This window comes from Lemur catta, chromosome 1, assembly GCF_020740605.2.
Source record: "Lemur catta isolate mLemCat1 chromosome 1, mLemCat1.pri, whole genome shotgun sequence".
In the NCBI taxonomy this organism is placed as follows: Eukaryota; Metazoa; Chordata; class Mammalia; order Primates; family Lemuridae; genus Lemur; species Lemur catta.
The window spans coordinates 153731431-153752560 of NC_059128.1; the positions used below are offsets into that span (position 1 = coordinate 153731431).

Genomic DNA, 21130 nt, shown 5'->3' on the forward strand with positions numbered 1-21130 from the left:
TAATTTTTTTCTATATATATATTTTAGTTGGCCAGATAATTTCTTTCTATTTTTTTAGTAGAGACGGGGTCTCGCTCTTGCTCAGGCTGGTCTCGAACTCCTGAGCTCAAGCAATCCACCCGCCTCGGCCTCCCAGAGTGCTAGGATTATAGGCGTGAGCCACCGCGCCCGGCTGAGAATAAGCTACTCTTAGGATACTTGAGTATTTAATTCCAGAATCAATGGTTTCTGGATTTTTTCTTTCTGTAGAACACTACCTTGTCAATGAAAGTTTTTGTGACTGCCACATGAGCACATTGTTGTGAACTATTTTACCATAGTCTGTGCTTTATGGGTGACAAATGTACATATTGAGTTCTATAAAAAATCCGGCCATTTGTATACTTTAACATATGGTTTTTGTTACAATATTTTCATTTGTAGCAGGTAGACCTAATGTTGGACAAAATTTTATAAATTAGAAGGTTTATTTATTCCCCACACTTGAGTAATTCCCAACCATAACTTAAAATTAATTTTTTAGCTTAGGATGATATATTAAGTTTTTTTGCCTTCTTCACTCATGAACACTTGTGTTACTCTCATGGACTTTAATGGTTCACAAACTACAAGGAGGAAGCTATCTTCCTAAATCAGTGGTCTTCAAATATTTTTGATCATAACATCCCATCAGTAGAATTAGTTTTGAGAATGTACTGCCAATATATGTAGACTTATTTGTAAATTCTATATGTATATTGCTGTACAAAGATTCTACAGTACATAACAAAGTCTACATAAATAAAATATGAAGAGATGCATTTAAAAATCAAAATAGAGGTTTTAATATTTTTCCTGTCCCCTATTCGATTACCCAGCTTTGGAGACCACTGCCCTAAATGTTATCAATGTGAGAAACATATGACATTCAAAGCTGAGTCCCTTAGTTCTACAAGAATCTAATTACTCATGAGGCAATTCCAAATGTACACATTTACCATAACCACATGTCTTCAGAAACAATGATTAGATTTCGTGTTTAGATTTTTGTAAGTAGAATATCCTATATTAGTTTAAAAAATAAAAAAAACCCTCAAACAGAAACTCTATAGATAATCTTCAATGCAAAAATTACTTGAAAATATTTCTAAGCCAACGCATTGTGAAATATAAAAAAGAGACCAAATTATTATGAATCTTCATCTTGGACACGCATTTGTTTAATAATTTGAAATTAATTATAATTTTGTTTACAATAGGCTTTTTGCCTTTTCTCTTTTTAATAAATTGGACTTGTATTTCCTTAAAAATTTTTACAATTTATTTACATGTAGGTATTTCAATGTGTAAGTTAATATGGATTATTATAAACTATGTATTTGCATTTCATAGCAAATAGTATATATATAGTATACATATGAATATATGTATACTATGTATATAAAAATACAGACAATCCCAAATGACTGATGAGGCCATATTTTCTGAGTGATAGCTAACCCTGCATTTTCTTTTCTTACTAAAATTAACTGCAATCATCTCTTTTGGTTACATTTAAATATACTGAACTTAGTCTTTTATTGCAGTAACCTCATTTATTTTCTTTCTAAACTTATTTTAAGTAGCTTTTATATTTATATTTACTTTCTTTAATCAGTATTACACATCAAAATAGTTTACAAAATAAAATAGTGCTAAAAAGCTTATAGAGAAAAACAAGTTTCCTGCCTCATCCCTTTACAACCCCTAGTTCTGTTCCCACCAAAACGACCACTTTTAATTCTTTTAAGCTATTATTATGGTATTTGATTTTCTATTGTGATAGTTGAGGATTTAGTTTTCTCATTTCCTCTTCTTCCCCATCTGCCATCCTGCCAATGCAGTTATAGCACAATTTTATGTTAAGTCCATCTTCAATGTTTATATTATTATCACTGTGTAATTACTGTTCAATGTTGATTTCCTCTCCTTTTTCATACACCATATTTTTTCCCCTTGGGGTTAATAATTGCCTTCTTTTTTGTGTTCCTAATTTTCCACATACCTATTATTACTATTTCTGAAATCTTCCAAAAGTATTGTAAAAGCCCTCTGTGTACTATATCCACATGATCAAACATGACAACTCCCAATTGTATTTTCCTGGTCACCCCATTCCTGCAGCTGCTTGTTGCAGGGTACACTGGATTTCACTTTAGTCTACTGTACAGGCGTTGTGCTGGAACTTTTGTCTGCTCCTCTTCTGATTGTAGTTATTTCTTATATCCTGTGTCTTTCTCTTTCTTTTTTAACTTTCCTGTTTTGCTGAAGTGTGTCTTCCAGTACTTTCCTAAGAAAAAGTGCTTTGGGAGTTATATTTTTTGGATGCTTGCACATTACAAATATTTTTATGGAACTTTATACTTGATTGGTAGTTTGGCTGAGTATAGGATTCTCAGGTGAAAACCCTTATCGTCCCAAATTTTGAAGGCATTTCTTCAATCTTCTAGTATTCAGCTTGCTTTTCTGAAGCCAGTGCTTTTCTGATACCCATTTCTTGATTAACAAACTTTTTTATCTTTCTGGAAATTTTTAGTATGTTCCCTTTATCCACTGCTTTGGATGGTCTTGAACTGGAACTAGGTGTGATCTTTAATCTGGGGACATAAAACTTCAGTTCTAGGAACTTTTCTTGCATTATTTTCTTTGCTACTTCTCTCCCCACTGCTTTCTCTGTTTTCCTTTTTAGCATTCTTATGAGTGTTAGATGTTATATGTACTAAATGATCTTGTAATTTAAAAAATAATTCTCTTTATTTTTTAACTCTGTCTTTTTGTTGTATTTTAGAGTTATTTTTTTCAACTTTATTTTCCAGTTATTCTATTGAATATTTAATTATATTGTCATATTTTAGTTTCCAAAAATTCCATCTTGTTTTTTGTTCCATTTTCATGGAATCCTGCTTTTATTCTTTTTCAAGACAATATAAACCTTTTTTCTTCAGCACCCTGAATTGTTTCTGTATTTTTTATGTCCATATATGTGTGTTTTATGTGTGTATGTGTATTCTGCTTAATTTAATCTCTATTTCTTATTGGAGACTTTCTCAACTATCTGGTGACCCTGGGCTGGCCTTTAGTAAATATGAGGAAGGCATGAAAAAGGCTGTTGGTAGCTCTGTGAGTTACAGTTGAGATTGTCATCTGGCAGCCTTCATTATTAAAAAATGGACATTTTCCTTTATATACTCCCCAAATCAGTTACCTAAACATTTTTTTCAGAGCTTGCTCCTCCAGTATCTTGCCTAAGGGAATGTGCATCTGTCTGTTGTCATTCTGGGAGCAGTGTGGACAAACTAGGCTCAGGGAACCCCACTCAGTTTACAGATTTTCACTGAATTCCCGTGAGTTCAGCCTCACTCTGCTTGGTTCTTTGCTGGTTCACTTTCTTTGGAAAATGAATCTGTTTTCCATTGGTGGCAGAGGATACTCAATTTACTGGCTGTGGGAGGAGACCTGGGAACTTGATCTCAAGTCTATGTTTTGAGCTTTTGCTTCTCTTCTCCATTGGGCAGCACTTGGGCTCTGCAGGGTCAATGGCTCCCTTTTGGGCCTTCCTGTTCTCAGACACATGGGTAGGATTTCTGCTCTACCGAGTCTGTTAAAAATCCTCCATCTCCTTTCCATCTGCCAAACATTTATTGGAATATTTCATCCTCTGTTGTTGCCAAGCCCATTCTCATTGTCCCCGTGGGTGTTTCAAAGACAATCCCTTTCATTTAGCAAGGTTTTGAGAGTTGTAGGAGATGAAAATGTGCAGTCAATCCACCTTTTAATCCCAAATGGGCAGGCTAGTTACATTATTAAATGTATACATTAGACTTAACAAAATATTCCATTTTCATGTTGATTCTTTAATAAAATATATATTTCTGCTTGCACCAGAGTTGTCTAGGACTCCCTAGAAAAAGTTACTTTGTTTTAAAAGAATAAGCCAACGTTTTATTTTGTTTTTCTCTGTCTTGCCCCTCATTGTCATTTTGTTCAATCTCATTAATATCGATCAGAGTTCTACTTAGGAGTTATTAAGTTAAAAAATTATTTCCAATTTTTAAGATCTTTTAGCTTTAAATTTAACAGTATTTTCCTGGTTTCAAATAAAAAAGCCATGATAAATCTAAGAGGAAAATCTTATCCTAGTCCAGTTTCTCTCTACTAAAGCAATTATATGGTCAGGGCATTGATGGACTACCATTACTTTCAATGAGTATAAGAAGATTTTATGACAAAAAGGATAAACCACAGAGATTTGATATCATTCATCATTTAAAAAATATGTTGAATATAATTAGTGCTGAAATATTTGTCAGCCTCTACCACTATTGATATAAATATGGCTGTTAGACTCTTATTTTTAAGAGGGATTGTGGCTAAATTATTAATAAAACTATAGAATTAATTTGAAATTAATATATAAAATTCCCATATTGTGGGAGATTGAAATACAGCTGCAATTCAAAAGAGCCTGGTGGCTGCGGTGGCTGTGAAAGCATGTCGCCACAGAGGGGCGGCCTTGTCACGTTTTATTTTTCTCTGCTTGTGCTAGAAAGTTTATTTACTTCCAGAAAAGAAGCACAGAATTGCCAAATTATGTTTAAGATGTACAGGACAAAGTGTATTGAAAATGTGACGAGAAAAAAAAAAAGCTTTAGAAAAACTGAAATTTCCCTCTGCTCATTTTTCTCAATGTAGGTGAATTAAATATTTTAAGATTGAGGTTGGTCTACAATTATTTGTAGTAAGCATGCTGGCTGGAGTTTGTTTTCCAGAGAAAGCTGCGTAGAAAGTACTAGCTTATTTCAGTATGCCAGATTTTACAAATCTGTCTACAAATATATCTATTTTTAATGTCTAAATATATTTGCATTTGAAGACTGTATCTTTTAATGTCTTGTGCTGTGACACGTGTCCAGATCTTGCTCCTGCATTTATCTGCAGCCTTTGAAGCCACACAAAAGAACAGACCCTGACTCATTGGGACACGGGGTAGAGCACAAAGTTTACCGTAAATGCTGTCACCCGCCCAGTAAGATCCATGCCGTGCCATCACATTACAGAATGACTCTGGAGGGAATTTGGCAAAAATGAACTTATCCTTGAACCTACCATTTCACATTTCTTGATCTTTTCAAATACCCACATTTTAATGTAGTCCTCCATGTCCCCTTACATCCTCTGATCCCAAATAGAAAGGAAAGGAAAAGAAAAAACAAAACTCATTGTATTATATAGATGGATTTCAACATGGGCTTTAGCATGTGACTCAAAATGTCACATGTTCATCCTGCAAACAAACAAGCTGTGCATATTTCTATTTTTCAAGTGATATTTGGCTGCTGCTCTGATGGTAATAACAAGGACATACTTGATTCAATGTCGCATTTAACAAAGGCTTGAATGCTCATCCAATGCCATCATATGCCATCTATTCCCATTGCAGGATGGGGATAGAAATAAGATGTAAAGCCATGGTTTCTGCCTCCTGAGCTCACAGTCTTATGGGGAAGGCTTTACGGTATTCACTCAGCAATTATTTCCTGAGCTGCCACGTCCTGCAGTGAGCAAGGCAAGCAAGTCAGGCATGGCCATTATCTTCATGAATCTTATATAATATATTACAGAACGATAAAGGCTAGAATGTAGGTGCAAAATACTATTATATTAATCAGGATACGTTATGCTACAGTAACAAATAACCTGAAAGTCTCAGTAGCTTAAAACAGTGGCAAACTATATAGCCTGTGGGAAAAATTCAGCTACAGACTATTTTTATATGTCCTGTGAGCTAAGAATTACATACACACACAAACACACGCACACACACATTTTTTTTTTTCAGACAGGGTCTTGCTTTGTTTCCTGGGCTACAGTACAATAGTAGCATCATAGCTCACTGCAACTTCAAATTTTTGGGCTCAAGCAATCCTCCTGCCTTAGGCTCCCGAGTAGCTATAGGCACACACCAAGACACTTGGCTAATTTTTCTATTTTTTGGAAGATGGGATCTTGCCATGTTGTCCAGGCTGGTCTCACACTCCTGGCCTCAAGTGATCCTCCCACCTTGGCCTCTCAAAGTGCTAGGATTACAGGCATGAACCACTATGCTGGCCAGGTTTTTATATTTTTAAATGATTATTAAAAAAAAAAGAATAAGAGCCTAAGCAAAAGCAAGACCCCATCTCTACAAAAAATAGAAAAATTAGCGGTGCACAGTAGTTTAGAACGGCTAAAAGTATTTACTATCTGTCCCTTTACAGAAGAAGGTTTGCTCACCATGACTTAAAACGACAAGGTTTCTATCCTGCTAATGCTGCATGTTCATTGTAGATCAGCAAGGGAGCTGTGTTCGGAGACCCAGGCTAGCTGGAGCTTCCTCTATCCCTGCTTCCATGTTGCAGAGAGAATGTGGCAAACCATACCTTAGCTCTTAAAACTTCTGCCCCAAAGTGTCACAAGTTACTTCTGCTCAGATTTCATTGGTCAAAGAGTCAGGTTCAATGAGGTGGGGATGTATTCTTCTCTGGAGAGAATATGGGTGAATGATTATGTAGTCTATCACAACTATCATGCACAGGGGAGTGTGTAACTAACTCTGTCTTAGTGTCTTTTGGGTGGAGAGTTAGGCAGGAATGGTAAAAGCAGTTAAGGCAGGGAGCACAACAAATGCAAAGGATTAGAAGAGATGTGAAGGAGTATAGTATGTCTAGGTACTAGCAAGATGTTTGATGTGGCAGGAGAATAAGGAGCCTTGGTGGGTGGGGAGCTTCGACGTTGTTCTTTGGTCAAAGACTTATCCCCAGAGATCTTTTCAGACTTGAAATCATATGATCAAATTTGGGAGGTAGAAGGATAATTAAAATGGCACATGAGGGGACATGTTGGGAAGGACTGGAAATAGATACTCAGTTTAGGACATGTATCAGTGAGGATATATTTAGCTGCAAAAAGCCAGACCAAAAATGTCTTAAGTCATGAGGATATTTCGTTCTTATAGTAAGAGGTCTGCAGTGAGCAGTTCCAGGGTGGCTTGAGCAGCTTAAGGAGGTCGGCCATGATGTAGGTCTTTCTATCCTTTCTCTCCAGTGTCCTCAGCACATTGGCTTCTTGTCCACACACTGTCATCTCATAGTCACAAGATGGTTGCAGAGCTTTAGGCATCATTACCAAATGGACAAAAAAGACAGGAAGCAGGGTGGCTGCTAAAGTGAAAAAAAAAAAAAAAAAAAAAAAAAAGAAATCGCTTTCTTGAATGGCTATTTCCTCTACTTTTATCATTAAAGAAAGTCTTTCAAAGAAAGTCTCCATTAGATTTCTCATATCATATTGTATTGGCCAAAACCAATCATGTGACCACTCTTAGCTGTAAGGGGGACTGTTAAGATGAGCTTCCAGCCCCTACAGTTGGAGATGGGAAAGGGAGAGGGAGAGCTAGCCCGCAGCACTTGACCCTGAGGGCTCTGCAATAGTCCAGGAAAGACATGATGTGGGGTTTGCCTATGGCAGCAGGAGAAGAGGATGTGGAGGAGGGACTGGATTCAGCAGTTATTTAAAACCCAGAATTAAAACGATTTGGTGGCCAGTTAATGAGGTGTGAAGTATGAGAACAGTTGAGAAAGAGTCTTAGTTTGCAAAGATTGTGATGCCACTGGCAGAGAATTGGGCGAGGAGATTTAATGTGTAAGGTTTTGGGCTTTTAGTTAAAATCTGATTATGCCCTTCTCCAGGTTAAAATCCTTCAAGTAGCTCCCTATGACATTCAGGATAAAGTTTAGTTTCCTTGGGGCAGCCAAGACCTCTTCTTCATGATCTCTCCCTTGCCCTTTGCTCTGACCTCATGGGACAGAGTGTTCTTTCCTGAACAGGCTGTGGCTGTGTACCCCTGGGACTTGAACATGCCATTTCCTCTGTCTAGAATGCCTTTCTTCTCTTCTGTGACTCAAGTCAAATGCCATTCCTCTAGGTGGCATCTTTGGTGTCCACATCTGATATGTCCAGTTTCTGAGCTCTCTTAGTACACTGGGCTTGGCTCTCTCATAGCACGTAGGATGAAGTATTGAAAACTTTGGTTTACTGCCATCTCCTCTGTGAGGCAAGGGAAAACAATTTCCTTGACTTTGTTTCTCTGATAGCACTTAATAGATATTTACTGAAAAAACAGATTAGAAGAATGAACGAGCAAATGAATGAAAACACATGCGGTAGAAATATTCAGAAGCCAGTTACAAATCGAGAACAGAGATCAAGGAGGTACCTGAGTTTGAGATCTTGATCTGATAGCCAGGACTGCCTGAGAAGAGTGTTTAATGCAAGAGAAGTTGAAGATTAATGTGGAAACTGAATGTGCACGTGGGCAAAGGTACAAGCAGTTCCCAGTCATCTCAGCAAGCAATAATGCAAAGGAAAGATTTTACTTTCTTAAATGCCACCAAAGTTTGAGAAACCAAATTAGACTTATCTTATATTGCCAGAATCCTTGGTATTTTAATTGTTTTTTAGAGGATTAGAGGATTTTATTTGTTATTGGTTGGGTAAACTGCTGCTAAGGAATCTATCATTATAGGAAAAATAAATTAGTATTGTACTTCTGATAGGGAACTCAAAGTCCTTATATGCACATTACTTATATACTTGTAAAATATAAATCAAATATGTATATAAATGATTTTATTTGTGGTTTTCGTAGGTCTTTTCAACTACCTTGTTTTGAACTTGTTTTATGGCTTACTTCCCTTTAACCAGTGTCTAGTAGAGTTTGAGCTAATACAACTTTGAGTGCTCTTAAAAGACTACATAATATTGAGTCAGTTGTGTTGCGCACCCTCGCAATGTCTGTTGTGGAAAGGATAGCCATGGAATTTTTCTGTCAACAAATGCCCTCAAATATTCTCAAGAAAGTAAGAATATTTTCTAGCAAGTCCATCACTGTTGTCTTATATTGCCGTTGGATCTCATAAAACAAGGAGCGATGAAGGCAATTCAGTCAAATCCAAGTTCTGAAATATTGTAAACATTCTTACACCTTTGGTGGGTCATTGCACAATTATGAGATTCTGCAATTTTGAGTTGGCTGTGAGAAGAAGATAAGAATTACAATGTGGCAAAGTTAGAGCCAGATAGGGTTAGTTACTAACCCTGGGCTGAACAATTGTTATCCTCCTCTGATATATACTCCAATAAACTGGGTGAGCCACTATGGAGACACCACATTTTTATTACTTTAGGATAAAATTAGAAATAATAACTTGACAATGTGGAGTATATAAGGGCAAATAAAAACACCAAAGACTAAGGATAATAAAAGAGTTCATTTTAATTAGTGTGTGCTTTCATATGGGCATATTGGGATATGATTCATTTCTCTGAGAGCTTTTAAATGTAGGGGGTAGAATCTGATGTGTGATGTGTTTTGGACATGTTGTCTTCATTTTGTGAGTTTTCCCAAAGTGTATTCTTTGAAGCAACATAGTAAGTAGGTGGGAGTATCTGTTTTTATAGAGACTAATTCAGTGGTGCACAGTACTACATTTCTGATCATTTGATCAGCCTTCTCAACCTCTTAAGTCAGCTGAAACCATTGGAGCTTCAGAGGTACTGCCGTGATCTCCATTCTAGGCCTTTTGAAAACTAGAATTATGTCACACACAGCAGATGTGCTTGACTGTGTGTGTGTGTGTGTGTGAGAGAGAGAGAGAGAGAGAGAGAGAGAGAGAGAGAGAGAGCGAGCACATGCGCATCTCTGACTTCCCATTCTTATAAGAGTCTGGCTCTTAGCACTTTTATGTCATATTGGAACTATATCTGTAAAGTTCCATTATTCCATTCAGAATAACCAGAAACAAACTCCATATTGAAACCCCAAAGTGAAAAGTGATTTTAGAAGAGACCTCGTGTAGTAGGGACATTAGTTTTCCCAGGAATCCAGGACAGATGTCCTAGAGTGAAGTGACGTTTATGGACCATAGATATGGAGTTACCTGGAATTTGGAAAGCACTCTTGTAGGAGGTGTTGAATTTTTCATCCTGAAGCTCCTTGTCATCGTAACTCCATCAGTAAAATCAAGATAATAGTGATGCTGTTGAGGGTAGGGTCTGCACGGAGGAAGGAAGCTTTGGAACAGTGGAAAGTGGCATAGTGACCAACATTAAACTTCTATTTAGGAAATTCCATTTTAGACTTAATTAGCATGCCATTTGTTCAATTAGAAATAATCGTATTGCTATTATATAAAATTATTAATAATAGCTGAACTTCATTTAAAAGAAGGCCAGCAAGCAGTTTAGGGGGGCAGATATTAGAAATCTGAGTGCCTTCAGAGGAGGAGGTTCAGTGGGGACAGGTATTTGTTGAAGGAAAACTATCTCAGCATCTTTCTGAAAAACCCTTTCCCCATGGTCCTGTTCCTATGGAAGTTGGAGGTTGGCCGTTCCACGTACTGAGGCAGCAGAAAAGAGCAGAACTGTAAACTAGATGAGTTTGCAAGGTGATCTTTTTTCTGGCCTGTTCTACAGTTGTGCATAAGTAGGCTCCTCTGTCATTGCCTAGCATTATAGGGGTTTCCACCGATCATTTCCTAAAATTGTCAAAGTCATTAATTATTTTCATTTTACTCAGGGAAGATATCCTTAAGATGATAAAAATTTTAGCAATCCTTTGAAGGAAAGGAGCAACCACCCATAGCTACATCTCTTGCACATTTACTATGCGATAAAAGCATTTTCTCATCCAATGCTCTGAGGCACTTCATAGGTAATGAAGAGGCTTAGAGAGGTTAGAAAACTTGCTTAAATCACCCGACTAATATGTTGACAGTGCCAACAATGAACCATGTCTGCTTCCAGAGCTCATCTCTTAACGAAGTCTCTTTATAGTATTCCATCAAAGGAGATCTTCCCAGGTAAAGAAAAAGACATGTTTGAGGGCACCAAGGTGCTCATAATGAAGGGCCGTGCAAGCATGAATGGCTTTGTTGGAACAGATATTTTAAGTTGGGGAATTATGAGAGAGGTCAGTCATCTGAACATGGCTGCAGGTTCTTGCATGGTCTGGAAATACAGCCCACTCTCTACCCTCCAGCCAGACTGGCCTCTCAGTTCCTCAATGAACTGTGTACCCTTGACCACAGGGCCTTTACACATGCTATTTCCTCTGCCTGGAAGTCTCTTCTCCACTTTCTCCTTTTACCTAATGTCTGTCTTCCTTCAGATATTAACTCAGTGACCATTTTGTCACAGAAGCTTTTCCCAGTCAGCTGTTTTCCCTACGTTACCTTCTCATAACACCAGATATCTACCTGCTCTTTAATAATCTTATCACAACTTTAAATTTACATTTATATGTGTGATTCTTTGTTTAATATGTATCTCTACCACTAGTCCCTAAGGCCTGTGTCAACATGGATGGTTTCTGACCTGGTTATCATCTTATCTTGGGCACCTAATTCAGTACCTGGAACATAGGTCTTTAGTGTTGAACAAATGAGTGAGTCAACTAGTAAATGGACAATCTCGAAGGCCAGATAAGGCAACTGGAAATGTTATAAAAATTAGCTCATCAGAAGACCTTCTGGTACTTATCTGGGGGCCTGCTGTGATAAAGACAGGGTTTGGTGAATTGGTCCATAGTTATATACTCTGTAGAATGGATTGGAAGGAAAACTCTTCTCATGAAGTACATCCAGGTTGTTACAGGACGAGTGAGAACCTGGGCTCCTGGCACATTTGAAGTATGGTCACAGAAATCAAAAGAAATGATCAAATATAAGAGGTGGTGAGGGGGCAAATATAGAAGCAAGAGAGAAAAGGCAGAGATTTCAAACCCAGGAAATGGGAAGATGAGATGCCACCTGCTTTAATGGGCTATGCCTGATGACTGAACAATGAGCCCCGACCCAGGTGGGAAGTGGCAGGTGCTTTAGAGGGCTGGAGGTGAAGCCCCAGACAAAGACTAAGACTTAATGGCCAGGCTGTGAATTTGGGAGTCACTGACACATATGTGATGGGTGAAAGCTCATGAACAGCTGGGTTCCCTGTGGAAAGGATACCTTACATCTGGATGTATTTCAAAATGCTTTTTGTCTATTGTCATGTTGTTATTGGAACAACTCCTTGCAAAAGATAAATTTTATAGGCCATTTTTGAAAAACCAGAGAAGGTGAATGATATGTCCAATGTCACAGAGATAGTAAATGACAGAGCAAGAATCTAGGGTCTCAACCAGAGACCACACAACTTTTCCATCTGAAGGCTAAAAGCTGCAGGCTGTAGTGTAAATATGCTACGGTTTTTAACATTTTACGTAATATTTGTTCTATCAAAGGGGAGATTTTTTTGATGCTAATTTTTTTCATAATGTGCTGTATTGTTTTTGTTGCCATTTTTGAATACATATCATAGCACATGAGTGGTTTTATGACCACAGTTTCTGTAATAAAACATTTTCTTGTACTCCAAATATGATCACAAATGAGGGAAGAGTAATAAAAACATTCCTGTTACTACTAAAATCTTCCAAATGGCCAAACAATATTAATTTTTGCTCTCTTTAAGAATGCTTCTCAACCATCTGTGTTTTTGCAGACATCTGTCCAAGTTTCTGCCATTATCTAAATTAAATGGAATGAATAAAATCATTGTAACGCTTGTTAATTTTTGCCTTTCAAAATCAATGACATTTTTATAAAAATAAGATGATTTTTATATACCATTAGAACTAAAAGTCAAAGTATTATTTTAGGTCATAAATTGGTCAGGGTTTATGTGTACTAAAATTGTAGTGATCTCCCTAAAATACTGAACTATTAAATACTATTCCTTCTCTGTAGTGATTGCTTAATTTTAACTAAATTTCTCCAAAATATAATAAAGGCGAGGAAAGGTTGTAGGAAACCATCTAGCTTGTGAATAGTTAACAACACTTCATATGACTTAGCCTTCCAATATTTTCTATTTGTCAGTAGCACTGGGTTGAGAGGATAGATAGATGTATATATAATTATGCATATATATCTATGTAAACATGAGTCAAAAGATAGAAATCCATCAATCTACAGTGATAAACAATACAAAATCTTTGCTCTCATAGATCTTGCCTACTAATTAGGAATGGCAGATCCTAAACAAGTAAACAAATACTAAATAAAAATAAATAAACAATTTCAGATAATGAAAAATGTTAAAAATGAAATCAATGTCATAGAAGAGTGTTGAAGGAAGGAGCAAATTTTTTATAGTATGTACCAGAAGGATCGCTCTGGAAATCCAGGTCGTATATGGTCTTATAGGCCTGGAAAGAGTTTGGCCTTTATTCTTAGTACTTTTTATCAGAAGACTCTATAGAATGTTAATCTTGTAAGTAGTGATATCTGCTCTAGGTTTTTAAAAGATCTTTTTGGCTCTGGAGTGGAGAATTATATTTTAGGGGGAGATACAGAAGCAGGGAGTGTGTTTAGGAGGTACAGTAGCCTCAGTGAGAGGTCACGGTGGCATGGACCAGGGTGATAGCAGTTATATTCATTATCCATTGCTTGGAAATAAATTCTCCCAAAACTTAGTGACTTCAAACAAGAAGCATTTATTTTCTCATAGTTTCTGAGGGTCAGGAATCCCAGAGCAGCTTAGCTGTGTGATTCTGACTCAGGGTTTCTCATGAGACTGTGGTCAGACTGTCATCTGAAGCCTTGGCCGGGCCTGGAGGGTCTGCTTGCAAGGAGGCTCACTCCCATGGCTAGCAGTGAGTTTTGGCTTTTGGCTGGAGTGAGTACTTCATTTCTCTTCCACTTTTCCCCTCATTCTCCAGAGCTTCTCTTTTCTTTGTAGCCTCTTCAGCAGAATAACCTGGACTATTTTACATAGTGCCTGGACTCTGAGAGACAGTCAGTAAGAAAGAGCACACTAAAAACAAAAGTCACAGTCTCTTTATAACCTAACCTTGGAAGTAGCATCTCATCACTTCTGCTGTATTCTGTTCATTAGCCAAGAGTTACCAAGTCTAGCCCACACTCAAGGGAAAGAAAATTAAGATTCACCTCTTGAAGGGAGGAATATTAAAGAATTTGTAAATATATTTTCAAAACTACCACTGCAGTGGAGATAATAAAAAGTGGCCTAATTTAAGATATATTTTTGGGGTAGAAGCAATAGGACTTTACTCTGTTGAAGGAAAGTGAGAAACTGTATCAGCCAGAGTCCATTTGTGAGACAGAAACCACTCAGTAATTTGAACAGAACAAGTTTAATGTAAATGATTTTAAACCAGTAACAGGACCGATTACAAAGCAGTAAAGACAACAATAAAGAATATAGGAATAGCATATATAGGCATACCTCAGAGATATTGTGGGCTCAATACAGCAAATGTTAGAGTAACGCAAATCACATGAATTTTTTGTTTTTCCAGGTCATATACAAGTTATATCTACACTCTCCTGTTTATTAAGTATACAATAAAATTATGTCCAAAAACTATGCGTACCTTAATTTAAAAATAATTTATTGCTAAAAAATTCTAACAATCATGTGAGCCTTCAGTGATTTGTGATGTTCTTACTGGGGGCAGGTCTTGCCTCAATGTTCATGATTGCTGACTGATCGGAGTGTTGTGGGGGCTGTGGCAATTTTATAAAATACAACAACAATTACTGCATCAATTGACTCATCCTTTCACAAAAGATTTTTCTGTAGCATGCAGTGCTGTTTGATAGCATTTTAAGCACAATTGAACTTCTTTCAAAATTGGAGTCTAATTCCCTCAAACCCAGCTGCTGCTTTATCAACTAAGTTTATGGAATATTCTAAATCCTTTGTTGTCATTGCAACAATATTCACAGCATCTTGACCAGGAGTAGATTTCGTCTGAAGAAACCACTTTCACGCTCATCTAGAAGAAACAAGTCCTCATTCATTCATGTTTTATCATGAGATTGTAGCAATTCAGTGACATCTTCAGGTTCCACTTCTAATTTTAGTTCTCTTGTGGTAACATCTGCAGTTACTTCCTCCTCTGAAGTCTTGAGCCCCTCAAAGACATCCATGAGTTTGGAATCAACTTCTCCCAAACTCCTGTTAATGTTGATATTTTGACCTACTCCCATGAATCATGAATGTTCTTAATGGCATCTAGAATGGTGAATCCTTTCCAGAAGATTTTCAGTTGACTTTGCCCAGACCCATCAGAGGAATCACTATCAGCAGCTATAGCTTTATGAAATATATTTTTAAAATAGTAAGACTTGAAAGTTGGAATGACTCCTTGACCCATGAGCTACAGGATGGACATTGTTTTAGCCAGCATGCAAACATTAATCTCCTTACCCATCTCCATCAGAGCTCTTAGGTGACCAGATGCATTGTCACTGAGCAGTGATATTTTGAAAGGAATATTTTTTTCTGGGGAATAGTTATCAACAGTGGGCTTAAAATATTCAATAAACCATGCTGTAAACAGACGTGCTGTCACCCAGGCTTTATTGTTCTATTTACAGAGCACAGGCAGAGTAGATTTAGAATAATTCTTAAGGTCATTATGATTTTCATAATGAGTATTGGCTTCAACTTAAAGTCACCAGCTGCATTAACCTCTAACAAGAGACTAAGCCTGTCCTTTGAATCTTTGAAGCCAGACATTGACTTCTCCTCCCTACCTATGAAAGTCTTAGATGGCCTCTTCTTCCAATAGAAAGCTGTCTCATCTACATTGAAAACCTGTTGTTTAGTATAGCCACCTTCATCAATTATTTTAGGTAGATCTTCTGGATAACTTGCTGCAGCTTCTACATCAGAACTTACTGCTTCTCCCTAAACTTTCATGTTATGGAGATGACTTCTTTCCTTAAACAGCATGAACCAACCTATGCTGGCTTCCAAATTTTCTTCTGCAGCTTCCTCATTTCTCTTAGCCCTCATAGAATTGAAGAGTGTTAGGGCCTTGTTTTGGTTTAGGCTTTGGATTAAGGGAATGTTGTGACTGGTTTGATCCTCTTTCCAGACCACTAAAATATTCTCCACATCAGCAATAAGGCTGCTTTGCTCTCATATCATTCATGTGTTCACTGGAGTAGAACTTCTAATTTCCTTCAAGAACTTTTCCTTTGCATTCACAGCTTGGCTAAATGTTTGGTGCAAGAGGCCTAGCTTTCAGCTGGTCTCAACTTCCCTCCCTAAGCTTAATCATTTCTAGTTTTTGATTTAAAGTGAGAGAAATGTGACTCCTGGAACATTTAGAGGTCATTGTAGGATTATTAATTGACCTAATTTCAATATTAGGTCAGGGAGAGGCCTGAAGAGAGAGAGAAAGATGGAAGAATGGGTAGTCAGTGGAACAGTCAGAACACACACAGTTATCAATTAAGTTTGTGTCTTATATGGGCACAGTTCATGGTGCCTGATGACAATTGCAATAGTAATTTCAAGATCACTTATCACAGATCACTATAACAGATATAATCGTAGTGATAATAAAGTTTGAAATACTGTGAGAATTATCAAAATATGACACAGAGACACAAAGTGAACACATGCTGTTGGAAAAAATGGTGCCCATAGACTTGCTGGATGCAGAGTTGCCACAAACCTTCAATTTGTAAAAAGAAAATGGAATATCTGTGAAGTACAATAGAGCAAACTGAAATAAAACAAGGTGTGCCTGTATAGGTAGCAGCCACTACGTCTAGGGCTGAGGTGAAGTATACAAAGAAGAAGCAAGTTTCAAGAGGGCCTCTTTCCTCCAAGGCTGAGATTCAGACTTTGTTGGAGAGGATGTGACTGGCCCACTGATGGCAGAGAATGGTATTGAAATGCTGCAGGATAAAGCTGTCAAGCACAAAGTTTCCCCCTTGGATGCCAACACAACTCTTCAGGTAGCCATCCTCTGGGGTGTCAGTGGAAATTACTGGGAAGCTGCTGGCTGGCTAGAATGCTCATGGAACTCACTGGGAAGCTACCTGTGGGGCTGTCGTGAAGCAGGCTGAGGTGCCAGCAGAACTTTCTGGTATATTGTCTGTTGGGGTGGCTGCAAGATTTGCTGGGAGCTGGATGGAGTGCCTACAGGGGTGGTGAGCACTACTAGGCATCCTATACGCCTGCAGTTCCCAACACTCAGGCCACAGATCGGTACCAGTAACAGGTCTGTGGCCTGTTAGGAGCTGGGCCGCACAGCAGGAGGTGAGTGGTAGGCGAGCAAGTGAAGCTTCCCCATAGTTCACATCACTGCCTGAGCTCCACCTCTGTCAGATCAGTGGCAGCATTAGATTCTCATAGGAGCACAAACCCTCCTGTAAACTGCGCATGTGAGAGATCTATGTTGCGTGCTCCTTATGAGAATCTAATGCCTGATGATCTGAGGTGGAGCTGAGGCAGTGATGCTAGCACTGGGGAGTGGCTGCGAGTATAGATTATGATTAGCAGAGAGGTTTGACTGCACAGAGACCATAATAAATCAATTGCTTGCAGAGTCATATGAAAACCCTATCAGTGAGTGGCAAGTGACAATGTAACAATAATAGAAATAAAGCACACAATAAATGTAATGCACTTGAATCATCCTGAAACCATCTCCCCCCATCCCCACTGCCCCCAGTCTGTGGAAAATTTGTCTTCCATTAAACCGGTCCCTGGTGCCAAAAAGGTTGGGGACTGCTGCTGTATACCACACAAGTGCTGCAGGAACAAGGGAAGAGAGGAAGCATGTCAGAACCAGAAAGAGAAGCTTCTCTTCCTGCAGTTCTTCCTCAGCACCCTCTACTGACAAAGCTTTACATCAAGCCAGGTGGCAAAGGAGAAATATTATCATGGTCCAGCTCCAATATCATAAAGCAGAGCAATGAAGGGTAGATTTGAAACTGAGAGGTAATAAATTAACAACTAGCAGAACTAAGGAAAGTACCTAGGTCAATAACGATGACATTTATTGAGGCAGGGAACCAAGGAGGAGTTGTTTGGGTTGGGATTAAGAACTCCTTTGTGGTGCGTTAATTTTGAGATGTCTAGGAGGACACTTAAGTGAAGCTATTGACTAGATGGATGAATATATAAATCTAGTGCTTAGAGAGAGGAAGAGGTTATTTTCAACAAATAGTGTTGAAACAGTTGGAAAACCACATGCAAAAATAAGAACCTTAAACCATCTTTTGTACCTTACATAAAAATTAACTCAATGTGGAGCATGGACCTACACGTAAAACTAAAATTGTAGATGTGGAATCAATCCAGCTGCCTATCAATTCATGATTGGATTAACAAACATAGTATATGTATACTATGGAATACTACTCCACCATGAAGAAGAATGAATTAAGGACTTTTAGAACAATTTGGTTGGAACTGGAAGCCATTATTCTAAGTGAAGTATCTAAAGAATGGAAAAACAAATACCACATGTACTCGCCATTAAACTGGAGCTAACCAATGAACACATATGTGCACAGAGGGAAGTAAAACTCAGTGGAAATCAAGCAGGGGGAAGGGGGAGGAGGGGATGGGTGAAAACCTACCTAATGAGTACAATAAACACTATCTAGATTATGGACACACTTATAACTCTGATTCCAGCATAGCAAAATTGATACATGTAACCAAAAACGTTTGTACCTCCATAATATTTTGAAATTAAAAAAAAAAACCTTACACTAATAGAAGAAAACAGATATAATAGAAGAAAATGGATATAGTCTTTGTAATCTTTGGCTAGGCAAATATTTCTTAAATATAACATCAAAACCATAATATATAAAACAAAAAAATTAATAAACTTGACTTCATCAAAGTTTAAACTTCTGTCTATGAAAAACATTATTAAGAGAATGAAAAGGCGAGCTACAGACTAGGAGAAAATATTTGCAACTCATATTTCTGACAAATAATTTGTATCCAAAACTCAATAATAAGAAAACAAACAACCTAATAAAAGATAAGCAAAAAATTTGAAGAGATACTTCACTAAAATAGATAACCAGATGGCAAATAATTACATGAAAAATGTTCAACACCAATAATCATTAAGAAAATGCAAAATGCAAATGAAAACTATACTAATATATCACAACATACCTATAGAATGGTTAATTAAGCAAAAACTGACAATATCAAATGCTGGTGGGGATGCAGAAGCAACTGGAACTCTCACATGGTTCTGGTGAGAGAAAACACTGGAAAGCATTTTGGCTTTGCATTTTTTAAAAATCAGGTTAAATACATACTTTTTGATAATATGATCCAGTAATCCTACTCCAAGGCATTTACCAAATAGAAATTAAAAATTACATTTACACAAAAATTTGTATGCAAATGTTGCACTTACTTGAACCTTCAATACAATGTTGAATAGGAATGGTGAGAGTGGTAGACATCTTTGTCTTGTTTTTGAACTTTAGGGGAAAACATTCAGATCTTCAGCATTTTAAGCAGGATGTTAGCTGTAGGTTTTCTGTAGATACCCTTTATCAGGTTAAGGAACTATCAGTCTATTCCTAGTTTGTTGAAAGGAGTAGATGTTGAATTTTGTCAAATGGTTTTTGTACTTCTTTTGAGATGATCATATATAGTAGTTTTCCTTCTTTTATGGGTTGATCTTGTGAACTACATTGATGGATTTTTAAATGTTGAATCAGTTGTGGTTCTGGCATAAACCCCACTTGGTCATTGTGTATTATTCTTTTTATATGTGACTGGATTTGATTTACTTATATTTTGTTGACAATTTTTGTGTCTATGTTCATGGAACTATTGCCGTGTAATTTTCTTTTCTTGTAATGTCTTTGTCTAGCTTTGGTGTAAGTAATGTAGGCTTTATGAAATGAGTTGGGAAGTGTCCCCTTCTGTTCTATTTTATGGTAGAGTTTGTGCAGAATGGTATATATATATATATATATATATATATATATATATATATATTTTTTTTTTTTTTTTTTTTGAGACAGAGTCTCGCTTTGTTGCCCAGGCTAGAGTGAGTGCCGTGGCGTCAGCCTAGCTCACGGCAACCTCCGACTCCTGGGCTTAAGCAATCCTCCTGCCTCAGCCTCCCGAGTAGCTGGGACTACAGGCATGTGCCACCATGCCCGGCTAATTTTTTCTATATATATTTCAGTTGGCCAGATAATTTCTTTCTGTTTTTTTAGTAGAGACAGGGTCTCAAACTCCTGATCTTGAGCTATCCACCCACCTTGGCCTCCCAGAGTGCTAGGATTACAGGTGTGAGCCACCGCGCCCGGCCTCTCAAATTTTTGGTTGAACTTGTCATTGAATTGATATAGGCCTGATTTTTCTTTGTTGGCAGTATTGTCAACTTTTGACAAAGATTTTGAGCTTTAGAATCAAGTAACCCCAGATTAATATCTGACTCTGTTAATTTTTCCATGCAAGACAGTTGGCAAGTTACTCATTCTCTCTGAGCTTGTTTCCTCATCTATAAAATGGGTGATTGTGAAGATTACATAATAATATACATCAATTGTTAAATACTCTACTACATATACTTTTTATATATAATGTATACATGACATTTCCATATATTAAATTATTTAACTGTTACTATTATACTACACTATTTACTATTATACTCTACTATTTACTGCTATACAGGTACTATACCATTATAATTCTTATTTTACAGATCAGAAAGTTATTGCAAAGGGAAGTTAACCTGACCAGGGTTACTGAGGTTATAATATAATGAAGCCAGGATATGAATAGCAGTCCAATTCCAGAGTCCTAACTTTTAAGCACTAGGCTATACTAACAATAATACCTATCTTTCGGAGTTGCTATGAGTATTATTAAATGAGGCAATTCATGTCAGTTGCTGAATTTGTGCTAGTTTAGGCTGCTGTTTAATAAATATGTAACTATTATTAATAATAGTACTCATTGTGAATTTTTGTTATTTTCAAGGGAGACTACCTTGGAATATTTTCAACCTGAAAAGCATTTTCATATGTATAAATAATCACATACTCCATTAAAGTCCATTGCAATGAAATTCCATAAGCATTTGCTGTACTTTACGAAGTGCTATTGTGAACATCAAAGCTTATTAGGAAAAGCAGCTTGAATTCTTGCCTGGGTTAAGCCTGTCTTTTAGTGAAATTCTGGTAATTAAACCTCTTGAAATGTTGATGAATCT

At 37.2% G+C, this 21130-nt stretch overlaps 1 protein-coding gene across 5 annotated transcripts in view; it reads left to right on the forward strand.

The window, feature by feature from the left end:
- NEK10 (NIMA related kinase 10) overlaps positions 1–21130 on the forward strand; it is a 219079-nt gene that overhangs the window by 70728 nt on the left and 127221 nt on the right. The window lies entirely within an intron of this gene.